Source organism: Protopterus annectens, chromosome 12.part0 (assembly GCF_019279795.1).
Source record: "Protopterus annectens isolate FY-2018-M chromosome 12.part0, PAN1.0, whole genome shotgun sequence".
Lineage (NCBI taxonomy): Eukaryota > Metazoa > Chordata > Ceratodontiformes > Protopteridae > Protopterus > Protopterus annectens.
Genome location: NC_056746.1, coordinates 1,354,824,025 through 1,354,841,278, shown reverse-complemented (window position 1 = coordinate 1,354,841,278; position 17,254 = coordinate 1,354,824,025). Strand labels below are relative to the sequence as shown.

Sequence of the window (17,254 nt, the reverse complement as noted above, 5' to 3'; positions counted from 1 at the left end):
GCTACCCCAACTTGTCTTTTTGTAAGGCCTATCAGATATCATAATACTACAGCCTGGAATGAATAGTTCAGAATATTTAATGATAGGCTTAAACCATATTTCAGTGATGGCAAGAATATCAGGGTTGTACTTTGACATCCACTCATGTAGTTCTGTAATTTTGTTATAGATACTACAGAGGTTGATAGTGACAATATTCAGCTTTTTGGAGGACCAGTGGTAGAATGATTGGGGGAATGATTTGATGTGCTGGTTTTATTAATATGGAGAGGTTGTTGTCTAATGATAGGGCAGTACAGCTGGGAAGAGGAATAGTTTGAGGTGGTAGTCAAAGGATGGTTAGTTAAGTCATAATTTTGTAGGGCTGGTTCTTTATTACTTTCATTAATTGGTGATTTTTTGAGGCCTGGGTTAATGTAGACATCACCACACTGCGATTTTTGAAAGGTAGTGTATTGATTTAGAGGGGTCCTGTATGCATTTTATTTTTTGAGTAGAGTGGTGGTTGTGAAGTATTTTGTGCTTAAAGTAAAGGCAATGTGAGAGATTAAAAAGGCAGGGAGATATATTGGTATAGTTACTCCTGATTTTATAGTGTGCTGAGTAAACTGCAGTAAGAGAGGTTTATAGAAGTGAATGTATACAGTGATAGTTTGTTAAATAGGATGCTAGTAGCAATAGAAACAGAAGTGATACTTGGGAAAATATTTGAAATTTTGCTGGTTATAAGAAAGGAAATGGAGGCTTACCAATAATAACTGAAATCAGTCAAAGGTATAAGAAGCAGAATATAAATAAAAGAGTTAAAGACAGTATTTTGGCTGTTTGACGATGCTACATGGCACAAATTCATAATGAGAACAGAGGTCATTCTTTAGTCTACAAATATTCTAAATGTTTGTGCACCAGATTCATTGTGTTTTGCACTGCCATTCCCAGGCTTCACACTTTTTATTCATTTGCCGTACATCACACCTTTTGTTAAAGAAAATGTTAAAAAAAAATGTTTCATTGAAAAGCTATGCAGCTAGCAAAAAAAAAATGATGTTTGGGGGCAGAAGCAACTGGCAACGTATTAGGTCTTGTTAGACATGACTGGTGACATGAACACTAAAACCAGCAAGTCAAACACACACACATATTTGTATTTCTAGGACTACTGTCACTTGAGAAATTTACCAGCAAGCCACGGTAGATAATATGTTGGAGTTATTTTTATAATAATTATAATAATAATAATAATAATAATTCCGGTGTTCTTTAATGTTATGACGTTGGTGCTACCTAGTGTCAATTATCTGGTAAAGGCTTAAATGTAAGAAGCGTGACTGATGCCCTCTTTACGTGGAAATGTAAAAAAAAAGGTTTGAAGGCTAAAATGATTCCCCCCCCCCTTTTTTTTTGAGAGATGATGCCTGAATGGTGAGTTCCTGAGTCATCAGCATCCTTTTCTAATTCGAATGGTTCTGTATCAGGAAATACAGTGCCTCCTGAGCTGCGTTTGCCTCTTTGTGTGCGCACACGGCGGAAGGAAGAGGTGAGTGAGTGAGACAGCTGCAGTTTGAACCCGCACAGAAGCCCTAAAATAAGGAATTTAACGCAGTAACTGGGCCTTAAGCATCACAAGCGGAACGAGATGATGCCACCGCAACTACTGTGAGAGGTCAGAACCTTAGAGGCACGGATGGCCCCAAGCGCTTTCACTGGTGAGGGCTCATGTACCTTCCACCTCAGTGCACACTGAGTTGCTTCATATATTCCAGCACAGCTAAAGCTTTCAAATGCAAAGTGGAGAGGGTGTGCCAGCTACGTCGCTGCCACTAACAGAGTCTGGGGGTTCAGTGCACTGAGGCACATAATTAAATAAACCATCAGTTCGAAAGATGCTGAATGTGAGAGGCGAGGTGTGTCCGCCTCAGCAGCGCTTACTATTGGCCTAGGAATGGCGGTGCGGTCCTGACTGACAGCTGGATAGGCGGGATTACAGGTGAACGGAGTGGCTGGAAAAGGGTGGACATCGGCAAGGAGTCTGGTAAGTGTTATGGATCTCTGCTGTCTAGAGGCATTGGGTAGCAATAATGGTGTAATCATCTTTTTGTGGCGTGCGTCAGTGGTCCCTGGGGGCCTCACCGAAGCAGCAATGGTTCTGGAGAAATAATGATTCACTGGCTTTGTTCTTTGTGATAGCTATGAATGAAGCATTGTGTTTGTGTGTGAACCTGCGCGTGCGTGTGTTTTCTGTACTGACAGGTTCGGTTCCTATCAGTTCATTCTTATATAGTGGGAAAATATTTAGTGCATGCCCACTTTCAGTGAAAGTGAGGAAATACTGCTTTCCGTAACATGGAATGAGTGTGAGTGGTCTTGTCCCTCTACAGTGCCTTGTTTAATACCTTACATATTGGTATATAATGGGCCCTAATTGAATGTATTGCCTCACTGTATTCTAACACTGGGCCAACAATAAATAAGGGTTAGTCTATCAAATGCAGCAGTCAAATCAAATGAAATATGAGGGGTCAAAGGCAGGGCTTGTACCCGGCAGATTATACACACGTGTCGTTCTACAATTAATCATTATTACTATCAGTGACACATTTAGCGATTCCTGCTGATGTAATGGGATCATAATAAATGCAGCACGTTGCTCTTTTTTATCTATGTGACTTGTCTGGCAGAAAGAGCAGGTGTAATTGTGGAGAGGCCAGCATATTGGAAACCGCTATTGTTCCCATTTATAGGAGGATAAACGAGCCGTTGCTGCGCGGTTACTTAGGAAAAAGGAGACCAGTCCACCCGGGAAGGGTTGATAAAATCATTACAGTGTTATGTCAGAAAAAAAACAGCACGAACCGTTAATGCTGTCCTTAAATACATCTGGAAAGGTAAATTGTAGGGTGCACAATAGCCCCCGAGGTCACGTCGTGCAGCTGTTAACCCTTTGTCGGTAAAATGAGAGTTACAATCTATGTCCGCCGGGCAAAATGTGTGACAACTGAACAATTCTGAATCCGGAAGCAAAAGTGCAACAATGTTACATCACATATGCTTTACAATTCCACTGAGCGGTGTGTGCGTGTGTGTGTGTGTGTGTGTGTGTGTGTGTGCGTGCGCGCGCGCGCGCTCCCAAGGGTATAACCAGTCATACACTTTGTTCATAGGTTCGTAGGTTGATACTAGGCAATCTGCCCTAGGGCATTTATAAGCCTAGCCAGAGTGTGTTTGGCTTTCGCCACCCTTTTAGATTAGTTGACTGTGCCTCTTTATAGTAGGGACACAAAAGAGATCCCGGGGGTAAACTTACGATCTCCCATCCACTCGTCAAGATTTCTCTTGAAGAGGGTCAGTGAGGGCTCTGCCTAACATGGATTGGGATTTTGTTCCAGAGTGAGGGGAGCCTCTGGGATATGTCCTATTTATTTCTGTGCTGAGGTTCAAGTCCCTGGAACGTGTAGCTCTAAGGGATTTGGATTTCCTGAGGTGAAGCATGTCCATTAATTCTGCGTTGGACATGGCTTTATACATCAGACACAGATCTCCTCTGAGAAGGCAGTACGCAACTGAGTAGAGCTGGAGTTTCTTTAGCCGAGCTGCATAGGGCATCTGTTTGAGCCCCTTGATCCTCTTGGTGAGGTACTTTTGGGGTCTTTCCAGTTGCTGCAGGTGTCGGGTAACGTACATTCCAAATGGGGCATTGCATTCAATTATGGGCCTGATAAGTGATGAGTAGAGGGGCACAATGACCTCTCTTGATCTAGATGTGAATCCTTTCATGATAAGGTGGGCTATATAGGTCTTTCTAACAACTTTGGCAACGTGATTGTCAAAGGAGAGATTGCTATCTACTTGGGTCCCCAAGTCCCTAATTACTTCTTCCGTACTTAATGGATTACCACCTATGTGGTAATTTGCGGGCACTTTGTTTTTCCCAAAGGGGATGACTACGCACTTTTTGGCATTTAGCTTTAGGCCATGGCTCTGGCACCAGTTATTCATCTCTGTGAGACCCTTTTGGAGGATGCTTGTGTCAGCCGGAGAGTCAATTACGGCACCCAGTTTGCAGTCATCTGCGAACTTGGTAAGCCATAGTCCACCCATGTTAGCCTATACCACTGAGAAATATATACCAAACAAGAGAGGTCCCAGGACTGAGCCTTGTGGGACGCCACTTGTAACTGGTTTAGAGTCTGACATGGCACCTGCTATTCTGACCATGTGAGTTCTATCCCTGAGCTAGATTGCAACCCATCTTGTGACATAGGGGTTGATATTTAAGCTGGTGTGCGTATTTATGATGCCCGAGTGGGGTATTGTGTCAAAGGCTTTTGCGAGGTCCAGGTAGGCTGTGTGGACTACCTTCCCTTAATCTATGGCTTTGGTAATTGTTTCAAAGAAGTCGACCAGGTTCAAGAGGCAAGATCTGCCCTTAACAAAGCCGAATTGGGTAGGATCCAGTGTCTGGAGGTTCCCAATGTCTTTGTTTATGATTTCCATGATGATATGCTCCATAGCTTTGCAGACCAGACTAGTCAGGCTTATAGGGCGATAGTTTCCGGGGTCTGTTGTGGCACCACCTTTGTGGAGCGGGACCACTGTTACTGTACGCCATTCCTTGGGTACATATCCTGTAGTAAGGCTGAGATTGAACAGTGACTTTATATGAGGGTTTAGTTCTTCTTGGAGCTTGTGTAAGATGCAGCCCGGGACACCGTCTGGTCCCATTGATGCTGTGTTTTTTGCTTTGGAGAGGGCAGCTCTCACCTGTGCATCTGTGATCTCAGGAAGGCTACACTCTGTTGGGATAGACATTTGCTCTTTTGGGGGAAGGGGGGAGAAGTTTGCACTGAACCTTTCTGCCAGGATGTTGGCAATGTCTGTGGGTTCAGTGTATTTTTGTCATTTTGCACTAACTCAGAGCATATCTGGGAGTTGCCTCCCAGGTTTCTGACATAACTAAAGAAGGCCTTGTGATTATCTTTAGTGTCTTGTGCAATTTTTCTTTCAAAGCTGGCCTTAGATGATTTTATGAGGGATCGTAGTTTCTTGCTAGTACTGATCAGAGACGCCTTCCCTTTTTGGGATTTTGCTCTATCATGTAGTAGCTTTCTCCTTCTGTTGTATAGCTTATTTATGGCCGGGGTCCACCAGACAGGTCTCCTGCCTTTGGAGGAGTGAGTCTTGGTTTTATTTGGGATAGCATGCTCCATGCATTCCTGTAGGTGTCCATAGAATGCTTTTGTAAAGGATTCTGCATTTTGGGCCTTATTTTCCACTGTCCCGGGGGCTTTAAAGGATTCCACCTTGGTTTTGAGAAGTGTGAAGTTTGCTTTTGAGAAGTTCTTCACCGTGGTTTCCTTGGCTAAGGGTGGGGATGGAATATGGATGTCCAGTGAGATTAGTTTATGGTCTGATCTTACCAATGAGGGGTATACCTCTGGTGTGGAACATAGAGACCCCATGTTGGTGATGACCAGATCCAATATGTTTTCCCCTCTTGTGGGAGTGGTGACCAGTTGTTCCATAGCATTTGAGTTTATAAATTCTAGGAACAGTTGGGCGAGGGTGTTTGGGCTTGAGTAGTTTTCCCAATCAATGTTTGGGTAGTTGAAGTCACCCAATATAATGGTGTTTGGAGAGACCTTCATATTTTCCAGTGTTCTCAGGAAAGCCGAGTGAGGTTCTTGTGTTTGGGAGGGGGTCTGTAGCAGGCTACAAACTGAAAGGCAGTTTTGCCCACTGTTAGTTGCACATGGATGGTTTCCGATGCTTCGTGCAGTGCCACTAACCTGGAGGTGTGGGTGCCTTTGATGAATATGGATACTCCCCCTCCTTTTGTGGTTCGGTCTGAGTTTTGGGACCAAAAAGCATGGTATGAAGTATAACCTGTTAGTGCTGGGGTGCTCTCGGGAGCATTGAACCAGGTTACTGTTACTGCACAGATATCGATATTCTCCATACTGAAGAGAGTCTCGAGTGCGTGCATCTTGAGGTTTAGACTTCTGGCATTGAGCATCATTACCCTTAGTTTTTTTTTTTCTTTGTGTTGTCTATGGAGGTGGGTTTGTCTTTTGAGCCTTGCCTAAAAAAGTCACTATGGGGGAGGCAAGAGCCTTTGCCAGTATTCGAAAACCCAGGGGTGACCGGTGCAAGCCGTCCCTAGCAAAGCAACGTGGCTTGTCGAGCATGTCACCCAGGCTGACAGACACTGGATCCCCTTTGAATGACACCAATACTTTAGCGAATTGTTAAAATTGATCATTTTGTCTTTATACTGTGGCATCATTCTAGGTGAGGGTAAGATGCCGCTCAAGGTCAGGGTCATACCGGCCTGGGTCACATGATCAGAGAGCTCCTCTATGTCTTTTCATGTAGTCCAGGGAGGTACATCTCAGGTCATTCACACCAGCATGGACAATGACGGAGTCATACTTGTACTTGCTTTGGAGTGACCTGAGTGCATGTGTTATGTGGCGGATCCTGGCACCCAACAGGCAGCTTACAGTGACCTTCTCCTTGTTCAGCCTGGTGAGTGGGACGTCAGTGTGGCTGACAATAGAGTCACCTATTACAAGTTTATTAGATGTGTTATTTAGCCTTAAGGGCTGTGACTGTGTGGCACACTGACTTTGTGAGCTATGTGCTATGTGGGTATTGTTTCATGGTAGGGGTTGCTTGGATGTCTGCTTTGGAGGTCTCTGCTGCTTAGGCAGATTTTTATTTACAGCTACCGAGTATGTTTTTGTGTGTTTATGTGTTTGGTTTGCTGATGTGATAGGTCTATATGAGACTGGATTTGTGGTGTCTGTAGTTACCTTCTCCTCCTGACAGGCTGTGCCAGTACTGGGTTGAGAGAGCTTAGCCTCCAGTTTGGCTATATAGTTACATCTCTCACATATATTTGAGCTTGTTGGGAGGAGGAGAGGGTGGTCTGTATACATAAGGCAGTTGTAACATTGCCTCAAGATTCCCAGATTCACCAGCTGGACTGGAGAGTAAACCCGAAACTGACCTTTGGACATGCCTGAATAATATAGGGAACTACTTATTGACTGATTAGAAAGAACCAATAGGGAGCAAGTGCTTAAAAGGAGTATAAGAGGATGTAGTGCTTAAGTTTATTAGTATTTACCTATGAGATTACTTGTATGAGCAAGTGCAGGGCTTTAGAATGAAAACAGAGTGCTTATTTTGTGATTTAGAGCAGTTCTAAGGGATAAAGTGAAAAGCAGACTTTGTGGAGCCGGGAATAGTTTAAACCAGTTTAAGCGGCGCTGCCCTGTGCACAAGACCGCGCAAAAAGAGAGTTGCAGGGTTTTAAGAGAGAGAGAGATCAAGGAGTTTAGAATTGATTCAAAATGGCCAATAAAACTACAGCTTCTAGGTAGTAACCACTCCTACAGGGACAGGCAGGCTGCTCAGTGTTAACCACTGCCACTGGTGAACACAGAGACTTCCCTTTAGCCCAAGCAAGCACTGGCCTCCAAGAAACTTACAAACAGTTCAGAACAGCAAATCTGTAACTGAACTTTCTTAAATTTCAGAAAGTGGGAAAAAAGCAAGATTTTTATTTTTTTTTTTTTAGTTTAAAGGTAGCAGAGATACACAAGTAGCAAAATAGTCAGAAAAGTGAAATAAATGACCCCACACTTGAGTGCTAGACCAGAGTCAGGTAGAATGCAATTTTAAGAAAAATGATTTTAAATTAAGTACAATACAGGAAATGAGGTAACCAGGCTCTAGATGTGTTCTAAATACTGTTTCTAATACAGATATCAACTTTAGCAAGCCGGAAAAGTAGGTGGCAAAGCAGTAATTTTAAACAAAAAATCAGAAGAAAATACTTAAAATCTCAAAAGTGTCTCCTTTCTTCTCTCAGCGTTTTCTCCCCTTGGTAGGTGCTTCAGCAACAACTATCAAGCTTGGAAAGACACCAAAACTACGAGGCAGCAGGGTTTTAAGAGAGAGATCAAGGAGTTTAGAATTGACCCAAAATGGCCAATAAAACTACAGTTTCTAGGCAGTAATCACTCCTACAGGGACAGGCAGGTTGCTCAGTGTTAACCACTGCCACTGGTGAACACAGACACTTCCCTTTAGCCCAAGCAAGCACTGGCCTCCAAGAAACTTACAAACAGTACAGAACAGCAAATCTGTAACTGAACTTTCTTAAATTTCAGAAAGTGGGAAAAAAGCAAGATTTTTTTTTTTTTTTTTTGTTTTAGTTTAAAGGTAGCAGAGATACACAAGTAGCAAAATAGTCAGAACAGTGCAATAAATGACCCCACACTTGAGTGCTAGGCCAGAGTCAGGTAAAATGCAATTTTAAGAAATCTGATTTTAAATTAAGTGCAACACAGGAAATGCAGTAAACAGGCTCAAGATGTGTTCTTAATACTGTTTCTAATACAGATATCAAATTTAGCAAGCCAGAAAAAGCCGAAAAATAGGGGGCAAAGCAGTAATACTCTACTAAGTACATTATTTCTGAGCATCACATCAATATGTTTTTTTTTTCAGGTCATATTATGTCTATATCACTCTAAATTAATGTGTCCAACAACAGACAAAATATTGCTAATCTAAAACAATATCTTTAACAGTTTTAGGGAGAACAGCTGAAAATGTTACTTACACTTATAAAGTGTTTTGGGGGAATAGCATTTTGACAGATGTGTCCATTTTTAAGTGATAGGTTTCCAAAGGGGGTAGGACTAAAAGTTTTTGAGTACTAAGTAGGATGCTACACTCCTGTATGTGCATATCTGTGTGTGTGTGTGTGTCCATGTTTGCATGTGTGTCTATGTATGTGCATGTGTGTGTCTATGTATGTGCATGTGTGTGTATGTGTGTGTGCATGCGTGCGCGTATGTCGGTGTGTGCATTTGTGTCTATGTATGTGCATGTGTGTGTATGTGTGTGTGCATGCGTGCGTGTATGTCGGTGTGTGCATTTGTGTCTATGTATGTGCATGTGTGTGCATGTGTGTGCATGCGTGCGTGTGTGTATGATGGTGTGTGCATGTGTGTCTATGATTGTGCATGTGTGTGTATGTTTATGTATGTGTGCGTGCATGCGCGCACGCGCGCGTGTGTGTCTATGTATGTGCATGTATGAGCATGTGTGTGTGTGTGTGTGTGTGTGTGTTTTTGTGTACGTGCGTTCATGTGTGTATGTGTGTGTGTGTGTGTGTGTGTGTGTGTGTGTGTGTGTGTGTGTGTGTGTGTGTGAGAGATAGAGAGAGAGAGAGTTATCCTTCTCCTTATATTAGGAAAGGCTTTTGAGAACTAACACGGGTGGTGCAACCACAATGTGTGACCCTTCATAGGTACTGTAGTCACTATAGCATTCTAAGTGGAAGCTAGTGCTAGACCCAGACTCCTTCGCTTAGTCTTCTCTCCTGTCATTGTAAGGTGAAAGGTACAACTTAAGTATGCCTCTTTCAGATTTTGGGAGCTACAACTAGAAATACAGTTTGTGCTTACATATTTAAAATATGATAGTTTTAAAACATGTAATAGAGTGTTAGGTAACTGCTCACCACCGAGATGAAAGGCAGCCTGTGTTGATTTTATTTCCTATTTAAATTCTCATTATAATAACCACTTCATTATTTTCTGTATAATGTACTTTTTTATGAGGGGGGCTAACTAGCTTTTATCATCCCTGATTCCCATTTAATGCTCCTCATTTTGCCTCCTTTGGTGTCATTGTTTGTTTCATAGTGGGTTATACTTGTTACATTAGTGACTAAACAGAACATGGAGATACAGTAACATACTGTAGAGCAGGCAATGAGGGAAGGGGATGCAAAGGCCCAAAATCACTGACAGGTTTTAAATCATAATGTATTTTACTAAAAAAGTCAATTTAACATGCATTTTTTGAACAGTATGAAGTATGATTGTGACTTTTCTTGATTCACTGTGATCCTCACTGGTTTTTCTTGTTGTCACAGTATTGTTGTTGGACAAGGCTACTGCTACCAGGTTGTAATATGTGATGTCTGCTAGTTACATTGTAACTAATTTATTACTGAAGAAAAAGGAGTAACATACTGATACATTTCCTATTGTTATTTTGTTGCTTCTGTAAGATAGGACTGCTGTCCTGAGAGCAGTGCTGTTGACTTATCAATGCTTTTTCTGACTGTAGTCTGTAAGGTTACCATCCTACCTTGCAAAAGCTGATATTGCTAGATGAAATGTGATACAGATTTAATCAAGATGTGCTGAGATACAAAACACTACGACAATAAGTAGTAATCAGAAAATTCCTGACCAGTCAAACACAAAAAAGATGAAATATTTCAGAGAATAACTGTATATATAGACAAATAGAGGCAAGGACAGTGAAGTTTCTTTTCTAAAGCAGCAGTGTCGCAGTTTGACTCTATAGCTTATTTCACTTTTTGATAGTATTACGTTTTTTATATCGAGTCAGGACATAATTATTAGAATGTAAATATGTATCAGTGACAAGACAGCAAGCAAGTTAAAATAATAATGGTTACTTTACCAGAATAAATTTCTGGCTTATTCATTAAGTTAGATAATTGTGTTGAAGGGAGTCAAAAACAGAAAGGCACTACCGATGCAGAAGAAAGTATTAGGAACCATCCACACTAGACATATTTGGATCTGATTCATATAAGATGATCTTGCAAATTATATAATTCTATATAAGCATGCTTTAAAGTAAAACGTCATTTTCATCTTTAAGAACAGCATAGGACAGAGTTTACTTTTGTGAGTGTTATAGCATACATATATAATGAATGAATTGTAGGAAGTTGCTGTTACTTAAAAAGTGAGCACCTCTGTATAGTCAAAACAAAAAAGGCCAGCACTCACGAGAGAGGTAAACTGACTTTTATTACGTCAGTAAGCAGTCAACAGACTGGTTTCGGCCCAAGCCTTTATCAATGTGTAACACAAACTGCAGGCTGATTATATTTAAATAGTAAAACATCATAGTCAGCAGATACATACCCATCAATCAATTTTCAGCATTATAAATGTTCATTTAGACCAGGTGAAAAAAGACCACCCAGTTTAACTATCCTGTTTTTTTCGTTTTTGTTTAAAATGTTGTGCCATCCAGCTTTAAAGTTTCTATTCCCATGTACCTTATCTATAATAATAAATTTAAATTGGGCAGTAGAATGTTTGATGGTATGTTTATATAATGCATTAGTACTAATCCTATTCCTAATGTTACTTAAGTGTTTTGAAATGTGTATTCTAATGGGTCTTGAAGTCTGGCCAATATAGAATGCTAAACATGTACATACAGCTAAATATACCACCCAATCAGTGCTACAGTCTTTTGACTGCTTACTGACAATAATAAAAGTCAGTTTACCTCTCTCGTGAGTGCTGGCCTTTTTTGTTTTGAGTTTGGTTCTGTTTGGTACTGTTGCACTTGCCATATGTGCGGAATTACTGTGTTTGTCACTTATGTATAGTGACAAGTGGGGAATACTGTAATGAGTGCAGGAGGAACCACACAGAAATGACTGCTAAGCCATTCAAACAGCAAGCCAGAGAAATCAGTAACAGTTGCTTCTGCCTGTGATTGTAAACTGGATAGAAACAAGCCATCCATAAAACTCTGCATGTGCAGATACAGAATCTGTATTAGAATGAAATGAATACTTGGAGAGAAAGCAGGGAGGATTAGAAGACAGTTTATTGTCTGAGGACAAGTGAGCTGCTTTTCAGACATAATAAAATATTGAAAAGGGGCCGCAGTATTACATTTACATATTGGGCTTTGCTAACTTTACAACAAAGGATGTCTATTTATTGGTTCTATTGGCACAGAAAAAGGGGTCGCTATACAAGATGCAGGACCTCATGCTTTACAGCCTGTATAGATGCATGGATGTGTGTATATATGCTAGTATTTTGCACCCCCCAGTCAGTTTTTGATCAACCACCCTCCCCAGTTAATCATGCCATTTATTCTCCATTGCCAATCAGTATGACAGCCATCAGGGGTGGTGCAAAGATTTTAGCATTTATCCCTGTTCCCCAGATACACCTGGTAAAGCAGCAGGAGGGGAATGTGTAACGCAGTGGTGGCTGTCCCTTTACCTCTGCAATGGGCATTCCCTCCAAGCAGCCCTGCCTGTCTCCTTCAAGCTCTTAGCAGTGGGTTTCTTGGTGCCCACCAGGAAAATATATCACCTTGAATGTCCCCCAAGTATGAAAAACCCTCGCTACTTGCTAAGAGGAGCAAGCAAACAAACCACACCCCTTCACTCCTTCCACTCCCTGCCGATCTCATCCATTACTGAAGTTGCTAATCAAACCCTTGCAATAGATCACAGTTGGCATACCTCTCAACTGCACGTATTTTTGCAGATCTGTTTTTCCATCATATTTCTGGTCTGTTTCTCATAAAATGTGCAGTTTTATGGCAATCAGAGAGGGATGAAGTCACTAAATAATGACATATATTTGAGATTCAGACTACATACCCCTCATAAAATACATGTTAACACACATACTGTTATTCTAGCAACTTTCTCAGTTTATAAGAGCAATATTTAAAATCTGTCCCTTTTTGGGGGCTTTTGTCCCCCCGTTATTTTAGGCTTTGTCCAGATTTCTTGCTCTAAAAGTTTGAGCACTATGATAGGCAGGATTCTATTCCTGTGCCCTATATGTCAAAGCACATATAATCATTCACTATACCATAGATCACATATAATCATTCAATATACCATAAAGCACATATAATCATTGATTATACCATAAAGCACATATAATCATTCACTATACCATAAAGCACATATAATCATTGATTATACCATAAAGTACATATAATAATTACTTATACCATAAAGCACATATAATCATTCAATATATCATAGATCACATATAATCATTCACTATACCATAGATCACATATAGTAAAACAAAAAGTCTCCGGCACAATAAAGGTTCTCCTTGTATCAGTGAAGACAGGCAGACCACTCGATGAAAAACCAAATACTTTTATTCCATAAATTCACATCAACGGACAAAGACACAAAACAGAAGTAGAGGTCGATTAAGCGCTTTCGTCTCCTATTACGGAGACTTCATCAGAATAATCTTTTCATCTCGACCATTAGTTTTATATATTCGTTAATTTTCATTAATTGACAATCATTAAATTAGCGCCATTTCTTTTAAAGCCAAAACACCACATAAAACACTGAGTTTTACTATTTGGGAATGTCGAATCATTTAAAAAAGCACCATATTAAATATTAAATGTCTAAATGATATATAGAAGACATTGTTTCAAATGGTATGGTGACAATAAGCTAGGATAAGTATTCATTCACTCCTTTTTAGTGGGGTTATAGGGCTTTTTATGCACTTATGTTTTTGTCTTAGCTATATAAATGGACTCTTATGTGCCCATCTTCAAAGTATATTTTTACACAATGCATTTTTATCAAGTGCATTTTTATTAAGTACATTTAACAAGTTATTTATTAAGTACGCCCTTTAAGGTACACCTGGTATTATTTGATTTAGGGGAGTTTTAGACTGTTTATGCTGTTTTGACAGATGTATTTTTTAGTATACACTGCTTTGATAGACCTATGTTTGGGTTTATTAGCATGAAATTCTGGAATTTTAGTTTTAGCAATAGGTCCTTAGAAAAAAGGTGTTTTATGAACACATACAAGAATACATATATTAGAATATAAATACTTTAACAATATAATGTAGGATGTATATATATTTTTTACAATAATGTAAGCTTCCTTTAAACAACACTCTGTGATTTTTAATATTTTTAACATCCCAATACTTTATTGGTTGTTTAGTATTAGGAATGTCTTCTATATATCATTTAGACATTTAATATTTAATATGGTGCTTTTTTAAATGATTCGACATTCCCAAATAGTAAAACTCAGTGTTTTATGTGGTGTTTTGGCTTTAAAAGAAATGGCGCTAATTTAATGATTGTCAATTAATGAAAATTAACGAATATATAAAACTAATGGTCGAGATGAAAAGATTATTCTGATGAAGTCTCCGTAATAGGAGACGAAAGCGCTTAATCGACCTCTACTTCTGTTTTGTGTCTTTGTCCGTTGATGTGAATTTATGGAATAAAAGTATTTGGTTTTTCATCGAGTGGTCTGCCTGTCTTCACTGATACAAGGAGAACCTTTATTGTGCCGGAGACTTTTTGTTTTACTACGTGGGTTTTTTGCTTTCCGCTTTTTGGTTATAGATCACATATAATCATTCAATATACCATAAAGTACATATAATCACTGATTATACCATAAAGCACATATAATCATTCACTATACCATAAAGCACATATAATAATTCACTATACCATAGATCACATATAACCATTCACTATACCATAAAGCACATATAATCATTCACTATACCATAGATCACATATAATCATTCACTATACCATAAAGCATATATAATCATTCACTATACCATAAAGCACATATAATCATTCACTATACCATAGATCACATATAATCATTCACTATACCATAAAGCACATATAATCATTCACTATACCATAGATCACATATAATCTTTCACTATACCATAAAACACATTTAATCATCCACACCTCCAGGCTAGTTGCTCAGCATAATGCATCCGAGGGTATCCAAGTGCAACTAACTCTGGGCAAAACTGCGATCCAAATTGTAGCTTGCTACAGTTCCCCCACCATGCCCCAGGATTCCCACTCCTATTTTCTTGATTTACTGGAAAATATTAGGGTTCAACCAAACACCCTAATCATGGGTGACTTCAACTACCCCACCATTAACTGGGAAAACTACTTGTGTACCAACTTCTTAGCTCAACGCTTTCTGGAATTCATAAACTCCAATGCCCTGGATCAACTTATCCACACCCCCATCAGGGGCAACAATATCCTAGACCTAGTCATTACCAACATGAGTGTCCGGTGTTCCACACCTGAAGTCAATTCCTCGTTGGTCCGATCCGACCATAAGCTAATCACCCTTGATATCCACATCCTACCCCCACCCCCCATTAAGGAAACCATGGTAAAAGATTTCTCCAAAGCCAACTTCATGCTTCTTAAAACAGAAGTGGTGAACTTCATGACACCCATACAGATGGACAATACAGTTACAACTGCTGAATCCTACACAAATGCACTCTATAAGCACTTACACAAGTGCATAGTTTGTGCTATCCCAAACAGGACCAAGATGATATCCTCCAAAAAAAGGAAGCCAATCTGGTGGTCCCCTGCCATAAACAAACTGTACAACAGAAGGAAAAAACTGTTGCAAAAGCGAGTAAAATGCCATGAATGGAGGAGCTCCCTGGTCAGCCTCAGTAAGAAGCTGAGATCCCTTATAAGATCCTCCAAAGCTAGCCATGAAAACAAAATCACCACTAATTCTAAGGACAACCACAAAGCATTCTATAGCTATGTCAAGAATCTCGATGTCAACACCCAGATCTGCTCTGACTTACAGCACAATAGCACGAAAATTACAGAACCAACTGATATTGCCAACATCCTGGCAGATAGGTTCAGTGCTAACTTTACCACCCCCTCACCCACTAAAGGGCCCATATCTATACAGGAAGAATGCAGAGTCCCTGTAATTACAACTATGCAGGTAAAAGCTTCACTCTCTCAAGGAAAAACACAGCATCCATTGGACAGGACAACATCCCAGGCTGCGTTTTACATAAACTTCAGAACGAACTGGCTCCCCACTTAAGCACCATGTTCAATAATAGCCTCACATCAGGTTTGTTCTCACTGAATGGCGCACAGCAACAGTTATCCCACTCCACAAAGGGGGAGCCACCACTGATTCCGGGAACTATCGACCTATTAGACTGACGAGCCTGATCTGCAAGGCCATGGAACGTATCATCATGGAACTCATAAACAAAGACATTGGTAACCTGCAAACTCTGGATCCCACCCAGTTCGGGTTTGTGAAAGGCAGATCATGCCTTCTGAAACTGATCAACTTCTCTGAGGCAGTCACCAAAGCTGTAGATGAGGGTAAGGTGGTTCACACAGCCTATCTTGACCTCGCCAAGGCTTTCAACACCATCCCCCATTCTGGAATTATAGCTAAACTCACTAAACTAGGTATAAATCCCTATGTCACAAGATGGGTTGCCAACTGGCTCGCTGACAGAACCCACACTGTAAAAGTTGCAGACTCCAAATCTGACCTCAAAGTAGTGACAAGTGGAGTACCACAGGGTTCCATCCTGGGACCTCTCCTGTTTGGTATCTACTTCTTTGAAGTACAGGCTAACACAGAAGGCCTCTGGCTAATTATGTTCACAGATGACTGCAAACTAGGAGCCATAGTCAAGTCCAAAAATGATGTGGACATCCTACAGAAGGGCTTCACTGAGACAGATGCCTGGTGTCAGAGCCATGGCCTCATGCTCAGTGCCAAAAAGTGCAGTGTCATCCCCTTTGGTAAAAACTCTGTACCCATGAACTACCATATAGGCAGCAATCTACTTAACACCGAACGTGTGATAAGAGACCTTGGGACTCAGGTGGACAGTAGTCTCTCCTTTGATAGTCACATCACCACAGTATCAGGAAGTCCTTCTACGTGGCACACCTCATCATAAAAGGGTTCTCATCCAGGAAAAAAAGAGGTCATTGTTCCCCTCTACTCGACACTCATTAGACCCATTATAGAGTACAATGCCCCTTTTGGAATGTATCTCACAAGACATCTGCAGCAGCTGGAAAGGCCACAGAAGTATTTCACAAACAGGATTACTGGCCTCAAACAAATGCCCTACACTGACCGTCTCAAAAAACTCCAGCTTTACTCCATAGCATATCGCCTACTCCGAGGTGTTCTCTGCCTAACATATAAAGCTATGTCAAACCCAGAGCTGTTGGACATGCTACACCTAAAGAAATCCCAATCCCTCTGAGCTACATGCTCTAGGGATCTAAACCTTGTCACCACAATAAACAGGACTTGCTGGAGGGATAGATTCCTATCCCAGGGAATTCCCATACTCTGGATCAGGCTACCATCTATGTCAAGCAAAGTTTTTCATTAGCACTCTTCAAGAAAAATGTTGATGAGTGGATGGGAAATAGGAAATAAACCATGGGGATGACTTCTGTGCTCGACAGTGGCACAGGAAAATAACTTTCTTGGGTGGCGTAAGCCAGAGAATCTTGTTGGCTAGGCTTACGTAGGCCGTTGGGTCGATAGCCTAGTACC

The 17,254-nt window shown here is 40.6% G+C and overlaps 1 protein-coding gene across 4 annotated transcripts in view; it reads left to right on the top strand.

The window, feature by feature from the left end:
• Positions 1–1,452: 1,452 nt before the first annotated feature.
• Positions 1,453–17,254, top strand: part of SLCO4A1 (solute carrier organic anion transporter family member 4A1) — a 921,682-nt gene continuing 905,880 nt past the window's right edge. For all 4 annotated transcript variants that reach the window (XM_044090405.1, XM_044090404.1, XR_006367160.1 and 1 more), the window contains exon 1: positions 1,453–2,032. The gene's annotated coding sequence lies outside the window, so the exon portion shown is untranslated. The remainder of the gene's footprint in view (positions 2,033–17,254) is intronic.